The sequence below is a fragment of the Callithrix jacchus genome, chromosome 12, assembly GCF_049354715.1.
Source record: "Callithrix jacchus isolate 240 chromosome 12, calJac240_pri, whole genome shotgun sequence".
NCBI lineage: Eukaryota > Metazoa > Chordata > Mammalia > Primates > Cebidae > Callithrix > Callithrix jacchus.
Window position 1 is genome coordinate 52248200 of NC_133513.1, and position 12611 is coordinate 52260810.

The window sequence follows — 12611 nt, forward strand, 5'->3', positions numbered from 1 at the left end:
CATTATATGGATGAGGAAACTGCTGTTCAGAAAGGCTCAGAAAGTGGCTCACAAGGCTGGGAGTGGCAGATCATGCCAGTAATCCCAGCACTTTGGAAGGCGGAGGAGGAAAGATTACTTGAGCCCAAGAGTCCAAGACGAGCCTGGGCAATAGAGTGAGATCCTGTCTCTACAAAAAAAAGTTTAAATTAGCTGGATGTGGTGCACACCTATAGTCCTAACTACTCGGGAAGCTGAGCTGGGAAGATTGCTTGAGCCCAGGAAGTCAAGGCTACAGTGAGCCCATGATCTCAACATGGCACTTAGACCTGGGCAACAAAGTGAGACCCTGTCTCACAAGGAAAGAGAGAGAGAAAAGGAAAAAAGGGAAGGAGGGGGAGAGAAAGAGAGAGGGGCCGGGTGCGGTGGCTCACGCCTGTAATACCAGCACTTTGGGAGGCTGAGGCAGGTGGGTCACCTGCACCTGAGGTCAGGATTTCGAGATCATCTTGGCCAACCTGGTGAAACCCTTTCTCTACTAAAAATACAAAATTAGCTGGGCACGGTGGTGCATGCTTGTAATCCCAGCTACTCGGGAGGCTAAGGCAGGAGAATTGCTCGAACCTGGCAAGGGGAGGTTGCTGTGAGCTGAGATTGCAGCATTGCTCTCCAGCCTGAGCAACAAGAGAAAATCTCTGTCAGAGGTGGGGAGGGGGGAGAGGAGAGACAGAGACAGAGAAAGAAAAGAAGAAGAAGAAGAAGAAGAAGGAGAAGGAGAAGGAGAAGGAGAAGGAGAAGGAGAAGAAGAAGAAGAAGAAGGAGAAGAAGAAGAAGAAGAAGGAGAAGAAGTGGAGAGGATGAGGAGGGAGGGAGGGTGGGAGGGAAATAAGGGAGGAAAGAAAAGAAAGAGAAAGAAAAGGAAGGAAGAAGAAAGGAAGGGAAGAAAGAAAAAGAGAAAGGGGAAGGAGGGAGGGAAAAGGAAAGAAAGAGAAAGAGGACAAAGAGGAAGAAGGAAAGAAGAGAGGAAGGGAGGGAGGAAGGAAGGAAGGGCACAGTCATGGCGATGGTTGGGAATCAAACCCAGAGCTTCTGGGCCCCTGTGCAAGCCTAGATTCTCTGGTCTCAGCCCAGCTCTGTCACTAATACACCAGGCACCTTTAGGTAACCTGCATGCATTCCTCTGGGCCTCAGTTTCCTCACCTGTCAGATAGTTTAGCAGTTTAGACTGGATGAAGACGATGGTCTCTCCAGCTTGACATCCTGAGTTCACGAAGGGTTTCCCTCAGCACCATGGAGAGTCACAGCTGTGGGTGTTAGCGAGTGGGAAGTAGCGAGTGTGGTGACAGGGAGTAAAAGGGTGTGACAGCAGCCCTCAGAGACCTTGAAAAACCTCTCGATTCTCCCTTTGCAGAGAGTGTAAGAGAAGCAGGGAAGATGAGCCACCAGGAAAGTGCACATCAAAACCACGATGGGGAATGGGGCTGGGTGAGGTGGCTCCCACCTGTCATCCCAGCACTTTGGGAGGCTGAGTGGGTGGGGATCACTTGAACGCTGGAGTTTGAGGTTACAGTGAGCTAAGATTGTGCCACTGCACTGCAGCCTAGGAAACAGTGGGAGACCCTCTGTAAATTTTTTTTTAATTAAAACATTTTTTCAAATAAAAAAATTAGCTGGGCATAGTGGTGTACATCTGTAATCCCAGCTACTTGGGAGGCTGAGGTGGAAGAAAAACTTGAGCCCTAGAGATAGTGGTTGCAGTGAGCCAAGATTGCACCACTGCACTCCAGTCTGGGTGACAGAGTAAGACCCTGTCTCAAAAAATAAAAAATTTTAGCCTGGACACCATGGCAAACCCTGTCTCTATTAAAAATACAAAAATTAGCCAGGTACGGTGGCACATACCTCTAATCCTAGCACTTTGGGAGGCCAAGGTGGGTGGATCACCTGAGGTCGGGAGTTCGAGACCAGCCTGACCAACATGGAGAAACCCTGTCTCTACTAAAAATACAACAATAGCCAGGCATGGTGGCGCATGCCTGTAATCCCAGCTACTTGGGAGGCTGAGGCAGGAGAATCACTTGAACCAGGGAGGTTGAGGTTGCAGTGAGCTGAGATCATGCCATTGTACTCCAGCCTAGACAACAAGAGTGAAACTCTGTCTCAAAAAAAAAAAAAAAAAAAATTAGCCAAGGTGTGGTGGTGCACACCTGTAGTCCCAACTACTTGGGAGGCTGAGACAGGAGGATCAATGCCTGGGAGGTCAAAGCTACAGGGAGCTGAGATTGTGCCACTGGACTCCAGCCTGGGCAACAGAGAGCCTGTCTCAAAAAAAAGAATTAGTGAAGCTCAGTGGCTCATGCCTGAAATTCCAGCACTCTAGGAGGCCGAGGCAGGCAGATTACAAGGTCAAGAGATTGAGATCATCCTGGCCAACATGGTGAAAACCCGTCTCTACTAACAATTCAAAAATCAGCTGGGCATAGCAGTGCTCGCTTGTAGTCCCAGCTATTCAGGAGGCTGAGGCAGAAGAATCACTTGAACCCAGGAGGTGGAAGTTGCAGTGAGCCAAGATCACCCCATTGCACTCCAGCCTGGGCAACAGAGTCAGATTCCATCTCAAAAAAAAATTACTAAAAGAAAAAAATTTTAAAAACACATGGCTGATGCCAGGCGCAATGGCTTATGCCTATAATCCGAACACTTTTCGAGGCTGAAGCTCATGAATCAATTCAGGTCAGGAGTTCAAGACCAGCATGGCCAACATGGTGAAAACCTGTCTCTACAAAAATGTAAAAATTAGCCAGACATGCTCGCTTGAGCCCAGGAGGCAGAGGTTGCAATGAGCTGAGATCACAGCACTGTACTCTAGCCTGGGTGACAAATCGAGGATCTATCTCAAACACACAGCTGGGTGCAGTAGCTCTCACACCTGTAATCCCAGCACTTCCGGAGGCCAAGGTGGGTAGATCGCTTAAACCCAGGAGTTTGAGACCAGCCTGGGCAACAGAGTGAGACCCTGTCTGTACAAAAAAGAAAAGAAAAACTTAGCTGGGCATGGTGGCACACACTTGCAGTGTCATCTACGCTGGAGACTAAAGTGGGGGGATTACTTAAGCCCAGGAGGCAGAGGTTGCACTGAGCTGTGATGGCAACACTGTACTCCAGCTTGTGTGACAGAGTGAGACCCTGTCTTAGAAAAAAAAAAAAAAAAAAAGCCTGGGCTTGGTGGCAAGCCTCCAATCTCAGCACTTTGGGATGCCGAGGCAGGTGGATTGCCTGATGTCAGGAGTTTGACACCATCCTGGCCAACATGGTGAAACCCCGTCTCTGCTAAAAACATAAAAGTAGTGGGGCATGGTGACAGCCTCCTGTAATCCCAGCTATTTGGGAGGCTGAGCCAGGAGACTTGCTTGAACCCAGGAAGCAGAGGTTGCAGTGAGTCGAGATTATGTCATTCTACTCCATCCTGGGCACAAGAGTGAAACTCTGGCTCAAAACAAAACAGAACATCCACAAGCAATGAGATACCACCTCAAAGCCACTGGGATGGCTGGCATAAAAAAGATAAACAATTACAAGTATTTGCAAGGATGTGGAGAAATGAGAACCTTCCTACACTGCTGGTGGGAATGTCAAATGGGCAGCCACTTTGAGACACAGTTTGGCAGATCCTCAAAAAATTAAACATGAACACTATGTGATGGCCATTCCCCTCTTAGGTAGACACCCAAGACAAGTGAAAATATGCCTCCACATGAAAATGTCCATAGCAGCATTATCCATAGTACCCAAAAGCGGCATCTCCCCAAAAATCCATCAACTGAAGATGGATAAATGAAATGTGATATGTCCATACAATGAAATATTATTCCATCATAGAAAGGAATGAAGTTCTGATACAGGCTACTACATGGATGAACCCTGAAAACATGCTACATGAAAGTAGCCAGTCACAGAAGACCACACAGGATCACATAGTAAATGATTCCATTTATAGAGAACGTTCAGAATAGAGAAATCAAAAGCAACAGAGAGTAGATTATTTGTTGCCTAGGGTTGGGGGAGAGGAGAAACGGGCATGAGAGAACAGCTAAGGCAGTGGTCCCCAATTTTTTTGGCACCAGGGATTAGTTTCATGGATGACAGTTTTTCCACGGACTGCTGGGGGTGGGGGATAGCTTCGGGATGACTCAAACTCAAACATTTTATTGCACACTTTATTTCTATTATAACTACCTTGTTATATATAATGAAACAATTACACAACTCTCCATAATGTAGAGTCAGTGGGATCCCCGAGCTTGTTTTCCTGCAACTAGACAGTCCCATCTAGGTGGTTTGGGAGACAGTGACATCCCAAGTGCGTTGCTTATGCCCAGTCTACGCCAAAATCTCGTTTTGGTTGCTGTCACTGTGGAAAACCCTGCTTCACAAGGGTAGGATGTTGGAAATGGAAGCAGGCTTTTCAGTGCTTTTCTGTCAATCTCAGGCCATTCCGCCTTGACTTTAATTCAGAATGTACACAGACTTGAAGATGTCTCATACTTTTAAGGCAGCTGTGCAACTGAAGTACATCCACTCACTTGCCACCATAAAGCCTGTCACCAGATGCAGCTTAATTGTCCCTTGCCACTCACTGTTGGGGTTTTGAGATGAGTCTGCAAGCAATTGATTCATGGTGGTCTCTGTGCAGGCAAACTCTCTGATAACGTTTGTATTTGCAGCCCCTCTCAGCGCTAACATCACCGCCTCACCTTCACCTCAGACCATCAGGCATTAGATTCTCATAAGGAGCACAACCTAGATCCGTCGCATGCACAGTTCACAATCGCAGTCACACTTCTCTGAGAATCTAATGCTGCTGCTGATCTGACAGGAGGTGGAGCATGGTGGCTCATGCCTATAATCCAAGCACTTTGGGAGGCTGAGGCTGGTGGATCACTTGAGATCAGTAGTTCAAGACCAGCCTGACCAACATGGTGAAACCCTGTCTCCACTAAAAATACAAAAATTAGCAGGTGTGGCGGCAGGTGCCTATAATCACAGCTACTCCAGAGGCTTAGGCAGGAGAATCGCTTGAACCCAGGAGGAGGAGGTTGCAGGGAGTCAAGATCGTGCCACTACACTCCAGCCTGGGTGACACAGAAGGACTCCAAAAAAGAAAAAGAAAAAAGAAAAACTGCTCAGCAATAGGAATTCACCTTAAAAGTGTTTCTCCAATAGTAAGTTTCCATCACTCCCCTTGGGACTGGTCCAGGCTGTGCACTCTCTCTGCCACCTGGTGGGACACTTGCTCCCTTGCCAACACCAGCTATTATAACTTCATTACATGCATGTGTATTTATCAATTTGACAGGAAAAAACGTTATCTATTTTATTTATTAATTTATTTTGAGAGAGGGCCTTGCTCTGTCACCCAGGCTGGAGTGCAGTGGCGCAATCTCAGCCCACTAGCAACCTCCACCTCCTGGCCTCAAGCCATCCTCCCACCTCAGCCTCCTGAGTAGCTGGGACTACAGGCACATGCCAGCATGCCTAGCTAATTTTTGAATTTTTAGTAGAGAAGGGTTTTTCTATGTTGCCCAGGCTGGTGTTGAACTCCTGAGCTCTAGTGATCCGCCCACCTCAACCGCCCAAAGCACTGGGATTACAGACGTGAGCCACCATGTCTGGCCCTATCTGTTTTAATTTTTACTTCTTTGTTTACTCCTGAGGTTCAACTTTTGTTGGCTGTTTTTCTTTTTCCATGAGTTGCCTATCCTTAGAATGCAACCAGGAGAACAGGTGTGTTCACTTGGCGTTCTCAGTCCCACAGGTGTGTCAGACCTCATTGCCCTGTTTTTAATAACTTGCATTGTTTTTGGCACCAAGTGTATTAATCAGAGTTCCTGGTAACAAGAAGTAGAAACCAAATCTGGTTAGCGAAGTGGAAAAGCTTTGTTTTGTCATGTTTTTGGAAACATATCAGGCAGCTCACAGAATCATCATAAAGTCCAGAAACCCAGGATAAGAAAAAGATAAAAAACCAAGGGTTACTGGCAGCAGAGTCCAGCTGGACCCCACCCCAGGCATGGTCTGGTTAGGACCCTCCCTTCCATGCCAGGGGACCTGGTGCTGCCTCTGCCTCCACTGCCCGAATAACATTCTCCCGTTTTCCTTAGCAGGAGTATCCAATGGTCCCCATTTGCCACCATGGAGCAGTAATGGGGACAGTGAACTATCTATCATTCCTGTCTGGGGGAATGGGAAGCAAGGGGAGGCCTTCACATAGTGGAGGAAGAGGGATTTAGATGCTGTGCTGTCCAAAAGATGCTGACCACCAAGTTTATGAACTACTTAACAGGGTACAAAGCATCTTCCTGTCAGTAAATGGAGCTATCAGTGGCCACCACGTGTTGGATGTTGCTATGTAGAAGGCACCCAGCTCAGCATATGACATGCTACATCATTAGCTCTTTTTTTTTTGAGACAGAGTTTCGCTCTTGTTACCCAGGCTGGAGTGCAATGGCGCGATCTCGGCTCACCGCAACCTCCACCTTCTGGGTTCAGGCAATTCTCCTGCCTCAACCTCCTGAGTAGCTGGGATTGCAGGCACGCACCACCATGCCCAGCTAATTTTTTGCATTTTTAGTAGAGACGGGGTTTCACCATGTCGACCAGGATGGTCTCGATCTCTTGACCTGGTGATCCACCCGCCTCAGCCTCCCAAAGTGCTGGGATTACAGGCTTGAGCCACCATGCCTGGCTCTTTTTTTTTTTTTTTTTTTTAAACCAGGAACACGTGCATTTTATTGAACACTTTTGTAGAAAAGTGTGTGAGGACAAAGGGCTGATACGTGACTCAGCTCGGGGCAGGGCAAGGAATGGAAGGTGGAGTCATGGGAAACAGGACACAGGCAGTCCCTGGCCTGGATGATTCCTCTTAATCTATCGATAGACTTGCAAGATGAGTACTGGGATGATGATCAGCAGAATGGTCATCATGATGCCCAAAATCAGGGCCCAGACGTTCAGGCACTTGGTGGTAGCATAGGCCTGGGTCCTGGTCAGGTCACCAACCATCTTCCTGTCCCTAGACTTTAGGGAGTAGGCAAATGCTATGAAACCCAGGCAGCAGGAGTTCATGAAGAGGGTGTTGAACAGGGACCAGACGACATGGTCGGGCATGGAGGTCTCACTGCAGATGTGGATTACAGTGGATGTTGGGGGAGCAGGGTTGTGGGGAGCCCCCAGCACAGCCATCTCAGGCTCCTCCTTCAGTATCTCATAGCTGGGGGGACAGTCGGTGTGGATGGAAGTGAAGAATGTTTGGACAATGTGGTTCATGGTATCCAGGGAAGACCAGCTGTGGTCAGGTTGCTGGGATGGTTCTCAGTGGGCCCGCCCTTTCCCCACTAGTTTGATTTCTCCCATTAGCTTTTCTAGTGATCCTCTAAGGTTGGTGTTACTCTCTCTGTTTTGTAAATAAGAAAACCAAACACTGAGTGATTCTATCACTTTCCCCAGGCACACAGTAAGTATCAGAGCCAAAATGCAAACTCTGCTCCATCTGATTCTAAAATCACACCTAAAGGGACTACCCGGTGGCTGGTTTGACAATCACAATACCCCCCGCCCACCCACCCCCGAGGAGTTGCCAGAGACCACCCAGTGGGTTAGCTGCAGAATACAGCCCCACTAGATTCATTCTATCAGGACCTTTGGGTTATCTTCAAGATCCCAGGAGGGCTCCACTTTGGTGATGTGTTTCCTGCATGTTCCCTGTTTCAGCCAGCATGTCAAGAAAATGTGTAAAATGTGTATTTAAAAAGATATTTTAGGCCAGGCATGGTGGCTCATGCCTGTAATCCCAATACTTTAGGAGGTCGAGGCAGGTAGATCGCTTGAGGTCAGGAGTTTGAAACCAGCCCAGCCAGCATGGAGAAACCCCATCTCTACTAAAAAAACACAAAAATAAGCCAGCCATGGTGGCATGCGCCTATAGTCCCAGCCACTTGGGAGGCTGAGGCGGAAGGATAGCTCGAACCTGTGAGGTGGAGGTTTCAGTGAGTCGAGATCACACCGCTGCACTCCAGCCTGATCGACAGAGCAAGGCTCCCTTTCAAAAAAAAAAAAAAAAAGATATTTTAAAGCATCTGGTTCTAGGTCTGATAGAAGTCAGATAGAGTAGCTGGTATCAGATTTATCTTTCTCTAGCCTCTGCTATAAATGACTATGAAGCCCAGACAAAAATATAATAAACAACTCTTTGCAGATATGGCACATCAAGCAGTACAGAGCTATGGTCACTAAGAGTTCACCCTCGCTTTCTGAAGACATTTTCTTTTTTTGTTGTTGTTCTTTTTTTTTTTGAGATGGATTCTTGCTCTGTCACCTAGGCTGGAGTGCAGTGGTGCGATCTCAGCTCACTGCAACCTCCGCCTCCTGGGTTCAAGCGATTCTCCTGCCTCAGCCTCCCGAGTAGCTAGAACTATAGGCATGCACCACCACACCCGGCTAATTTTTGTAGTTTTAGTAGAGATGGGTTTCTCCATGTTGGCCAGGCTGCTCTCGAACTCCTGACCTCAGCTGATCCACCCACCTTGGCCCCGAAAGGTGCTGGGATTACAGACATGAATCACCACGCCTGGCCTTCATGCTGAAGACATTTTCTTGACTGGGAAACAGTGTCCAAGGAGAGACTGGCAGTGTTACTGGGTGGGGAAAACAGATGGGAGTGCAAGACTGCCAAGGCAGCGGGGATTTGGGGGAGAGAAAGGAGACACAGAGCAGAAACCCAAAAATTCTGCATAAAAATCCTTCTTGAGGACACAAGGAAGCTTTTTGAGAGGATAAAAATATTCTATATTTGGCAGGGCACAGAGGCTCACACCTGCAGTCCAAGCATTTTGGGAGGCTGAAGCAGGTAGATTATCTGAGGTCAGGAGTTCAAGACCAGCCTGGTCAACATAGTGAAATCTCCTCTCTACTAAATATACAAAACTTAGCCAGGCATGGTGGTGGGTGCCTGTAATCTCAGCTACTCTGGAGGCTCCTACTCGGGAGCTACTAGGGAACCTCCACCTCGTGGGTTCAAGTGATTCTCCTGCCTCAGCCTCCCAAGTAGCTGGGATTACAGGCATGCACCTGGGATTACAGGCATGCACCACCAAGCCTGGCTAATTTTTGTATTTTTGTAGAGATGGGGTTTTACCATGTTGGTCAGGCTGGTCTTGAACTCCTGGCCTCATGTGATCCACCCACCTCAGTCTTCCAAAGTGCTGGGATTACAGGCCTGAGCCACCTCACCCAGCTGGAAGTTGACTTTTGTTTGTTTTTTGAGATGGAGTTTCACTCTTGTTGCCCAGGCTGGAGTGCAATGGCATGATCTCAGCTCACCGCAACCTCCGCCTCCTGGGTTCAGATTTTCTCCTGCCTCAGCCTCCCAAGCAGCTGGGATTACAGGCATGCGCCACCATGCCCAGCTAATTTTTTGCATCTTTAGTAGAGACTGGGTTTCGCCATGTTGACCAGGATGGTCTCAATCTCTTGACCTCGTGATCCACCCGCCTCGGCCTCCCAAAGTGCTGGGATTACAAGCTTGAGCCACTGTGCCCGGCCCAATTTTGTATTTTTAGTAGAGATGGGGTTTCTCTATGTTGGCCAGGCTAGTCTTGAACTCCTTATCTCAGGTGATCCACCCACCTCGGCCTCCCAAAGTGCTGGGATTACAGGCGTGAGCCAACGTGCCCTGCCGGAAGTTGATTATTTTAAAATTCTCCTTTTTGAGGCTTCTCTGACTCCTAAACCCCCATACACAGGGCATGACTCTGGCAGATGGAGTAGAGAATAGCATCTGCAGCTAGACAGCTGAGTTGAAGTTTCAGAGGCTTTTCAGAGCTAGGAGAATGGAGTTTGGCCCCAGCCAGCGTAGAGAGACCTTGGCGAAGACCTGAGGCTTTCACTTGAGGTCCTGGAAAGATCATACACACGCAGAATGGACCATGAGTTAGCAATGGGAATGGAGGCAACAACTATGCCATCTTGGAAGCTGGAAAACAAACAAATTAGTGGCAACTAATTTAGCAGATCCAAGAGAGCTGAGTCCTAAACTGAACAGGAGAAAGAGCTAAAAGCAACTAGATTTACTCTGTGGAATCTCCAAAAGGCTCAGGAGTTGGCACCAGAATTAGAGGTGAAGGTGGGTCTTAAGAACAAGACAATTGTTTGAAAATTTAAGAAAATATTATATACCCAAACACCCTCCCATATCCTACCATCCAGACAATTGGTGGGAGACTAAAGTTTATTTCCAGAAGATGGCCGGGCAGGGTGGCTAATGCTTGTAATCCAGCACTTTGGGAGGCTGAGGTGGGCAGATCACTTGAGGCCAGGAGTTCCAGACCAGCCTGGACAACATGGAGAAACCCCACCTCTATAAAAAAAAAATACAAAAATTAGTGCGGTGTGGTGGTGTATGTCTATAGTCCCAGCTACTTGGGAGTCTGAGTCACAAAACTCTCTTGAACCCAGGAGATGGAAGTTGTGGTTGAGCTGAGATTGTTCCACTGTACTCCAGCCGGGGTGATAGAGCGAGACTCCGCCTCTAAATAAATAAATAAAGTTTATTCCCAGAAGAAAGTAAACTGCATTGTCTCTAAATTAGAGGATTCTGGACTCAGCTGGTAAGAAGAATTTGTACTTAAAGCAGGTGATTGAGTAAACACAGCTGTAATGTGAAACTCTAGCCTTTTCCTTCCCTGAGTTCCTGGGACTTCGTAACTCCAGGTGATCAGTGGAAAAGTGTATTTTGAAGAATCTGACTAGAAAAAAAAAAAAAGGCATAAAGATACTCATAACAATTAATGGCTCAATGGCTCGGCCAGATCACCCTGCAATGAAGTTCATAGTCAAAAAGTTCTCCCCATGTGCTCAGACTTTTCAATCACCTTTTTAGTGCCCCTACTCAGATAACCAACAATTATCAGACATCTGACCAAAGCCTCTGACATGAAAGGCAGGATGGAAATAAATGGAAAAACCAACTTGGAGAAAACCGTTTTATGCAGGGAAAAGAAAAGTTTTTAAAATACAACAAAAAAACTATCATTAATATTTCTTAGAGAGATCTTAAAAATATGTATTGGGCTGAGCATGGTGGCTCATACCTGTAATCCCAGCACTTTGGAAGGCTGAGGTAGGTGGATCATTTGAGGTCAGAAGTTCAAGACCAACCTGGCCAACATGATAAAACCCCATCTCTACTAAAAATACAAAAATTAGCCAGACATGGTGGTACACACCAGTAGTCCCAGCTACTCCGGAGGCTCAGGCAGGAGGAGAATTGCTTGAATCCAGGAAATGGAGGTTGCAGTGAGCCGAGATCACATTACTGCACTCCAGTCTGGGGGACAGAGTGACATTCTGTCTCAAAAAAAAAAAAAAAAATTAAAGATGATTATCTCTGCTAAGGGAGAGGGAGATAGCTCTTTTTCACAAGTTTTGCACCATCCTTTGACTCTTTAAACTAAATAAATGAATAACTTAAATAAAAATTAAAACATTGATCCAATTTCTATCTCCTAATGTACAAGCTGAAGCAGGCAAACAGAGGAAGCAATGTACGGACAAAGCATCCAAAACCCGAAAAGGAAAGTTAAGTTGTACACAGGGAAGGACACCATACATGTAGGTAAAAGGAACAACAGGACTTCTGGAAATAGGCTGAGGATATTAATGATGCCTCTTTAGACTCATCCAGGAAACCATCATACTTAACATGACCTTGAACTTGACCTTCCAGGATGTAGTTTGTTCTCCCAGGGATGGGAGTTGGGAGCTTCCCCGGGGAAGGTAATGTAGGATGGAAGTTTCTAAAAGCCAAAGCAGCCATCACTCTCCCCCCACTTCCTGTTCTTCATCCATCCTCTGCTCCATCCTCCACCAGCCTCTCAGGACCCCTGTTCAGAGGCATTGACCTGTGCTCATGTTTGTGAAGATCAAACTGACTGAGGGGATTAGGAAGCACTTCAGAGCCAGCAGACAAATCTGGCTTTACTTTTACCCCCGCATCCTCTCTCCCTAGCCGTGTTTGTGGTAACTGGGCAGACAGCTCAGCCAACCCACCTGCACAGCCTCCCCAGACATTCCACACCCAGATAGTGGTGCCAGGAGTAAAGCAGCGGAGAAAGAGAAGGTATTAGGGGAGAATTAAGGTAAGGAAGTGAGTCAGCCCTGAATAAGCCTGCAGGCATCCGGAGGAGTTCTCAGGAGGCAGTGGCTGCTGGACCGAATTTCAAGCTGGCCTGTGAGTGAGGCTGAAACGTGACTTGCTCTGCCCCGCCAGGCTCTGGGTGTGGGAGAGGAGGGCTGGCTATGCTCCTGTCCACAGCCCAGACTCCCAGAGCATCGCTGGTGGGCTGGTTGGGTTTGGGGTCACTGGATTTTGCATGCCAATGGGTTTCTTTCTCCTAAGTTTGTTTGTCTTGCATAGGGTTGAACCAGGTAGAGAGGTGACTACAGCAGGAGCGGCCTCTCTCATGAAAGAAGCTGCTCATCTCCAGGCCAGAGGGCAGTGGGCTTTGGGGGCCTGGAAGAAGAAAGCAAGCCCATAGGAGAACATGATGCCTTTCAGTCAAACAATTCAAATTCAG

At 47.5% G+C, this 12611-nt stretch overlaps 1 pseudogene; it reads right to left on the reverse strand.

Annotated features, from left to right (window-relative positions):
* Nucleotides 1–6906: 6906 nt before the first annotated feature.
* Nucleotides 6907–7305, reverse strand: LOC100401552 (interferon-induced transmembrane protein 3 pseudogene; annotated as a pseudogene).
* Between the last annotated feature and the right edge of the window lie 5306 nt (nt 7306–12611).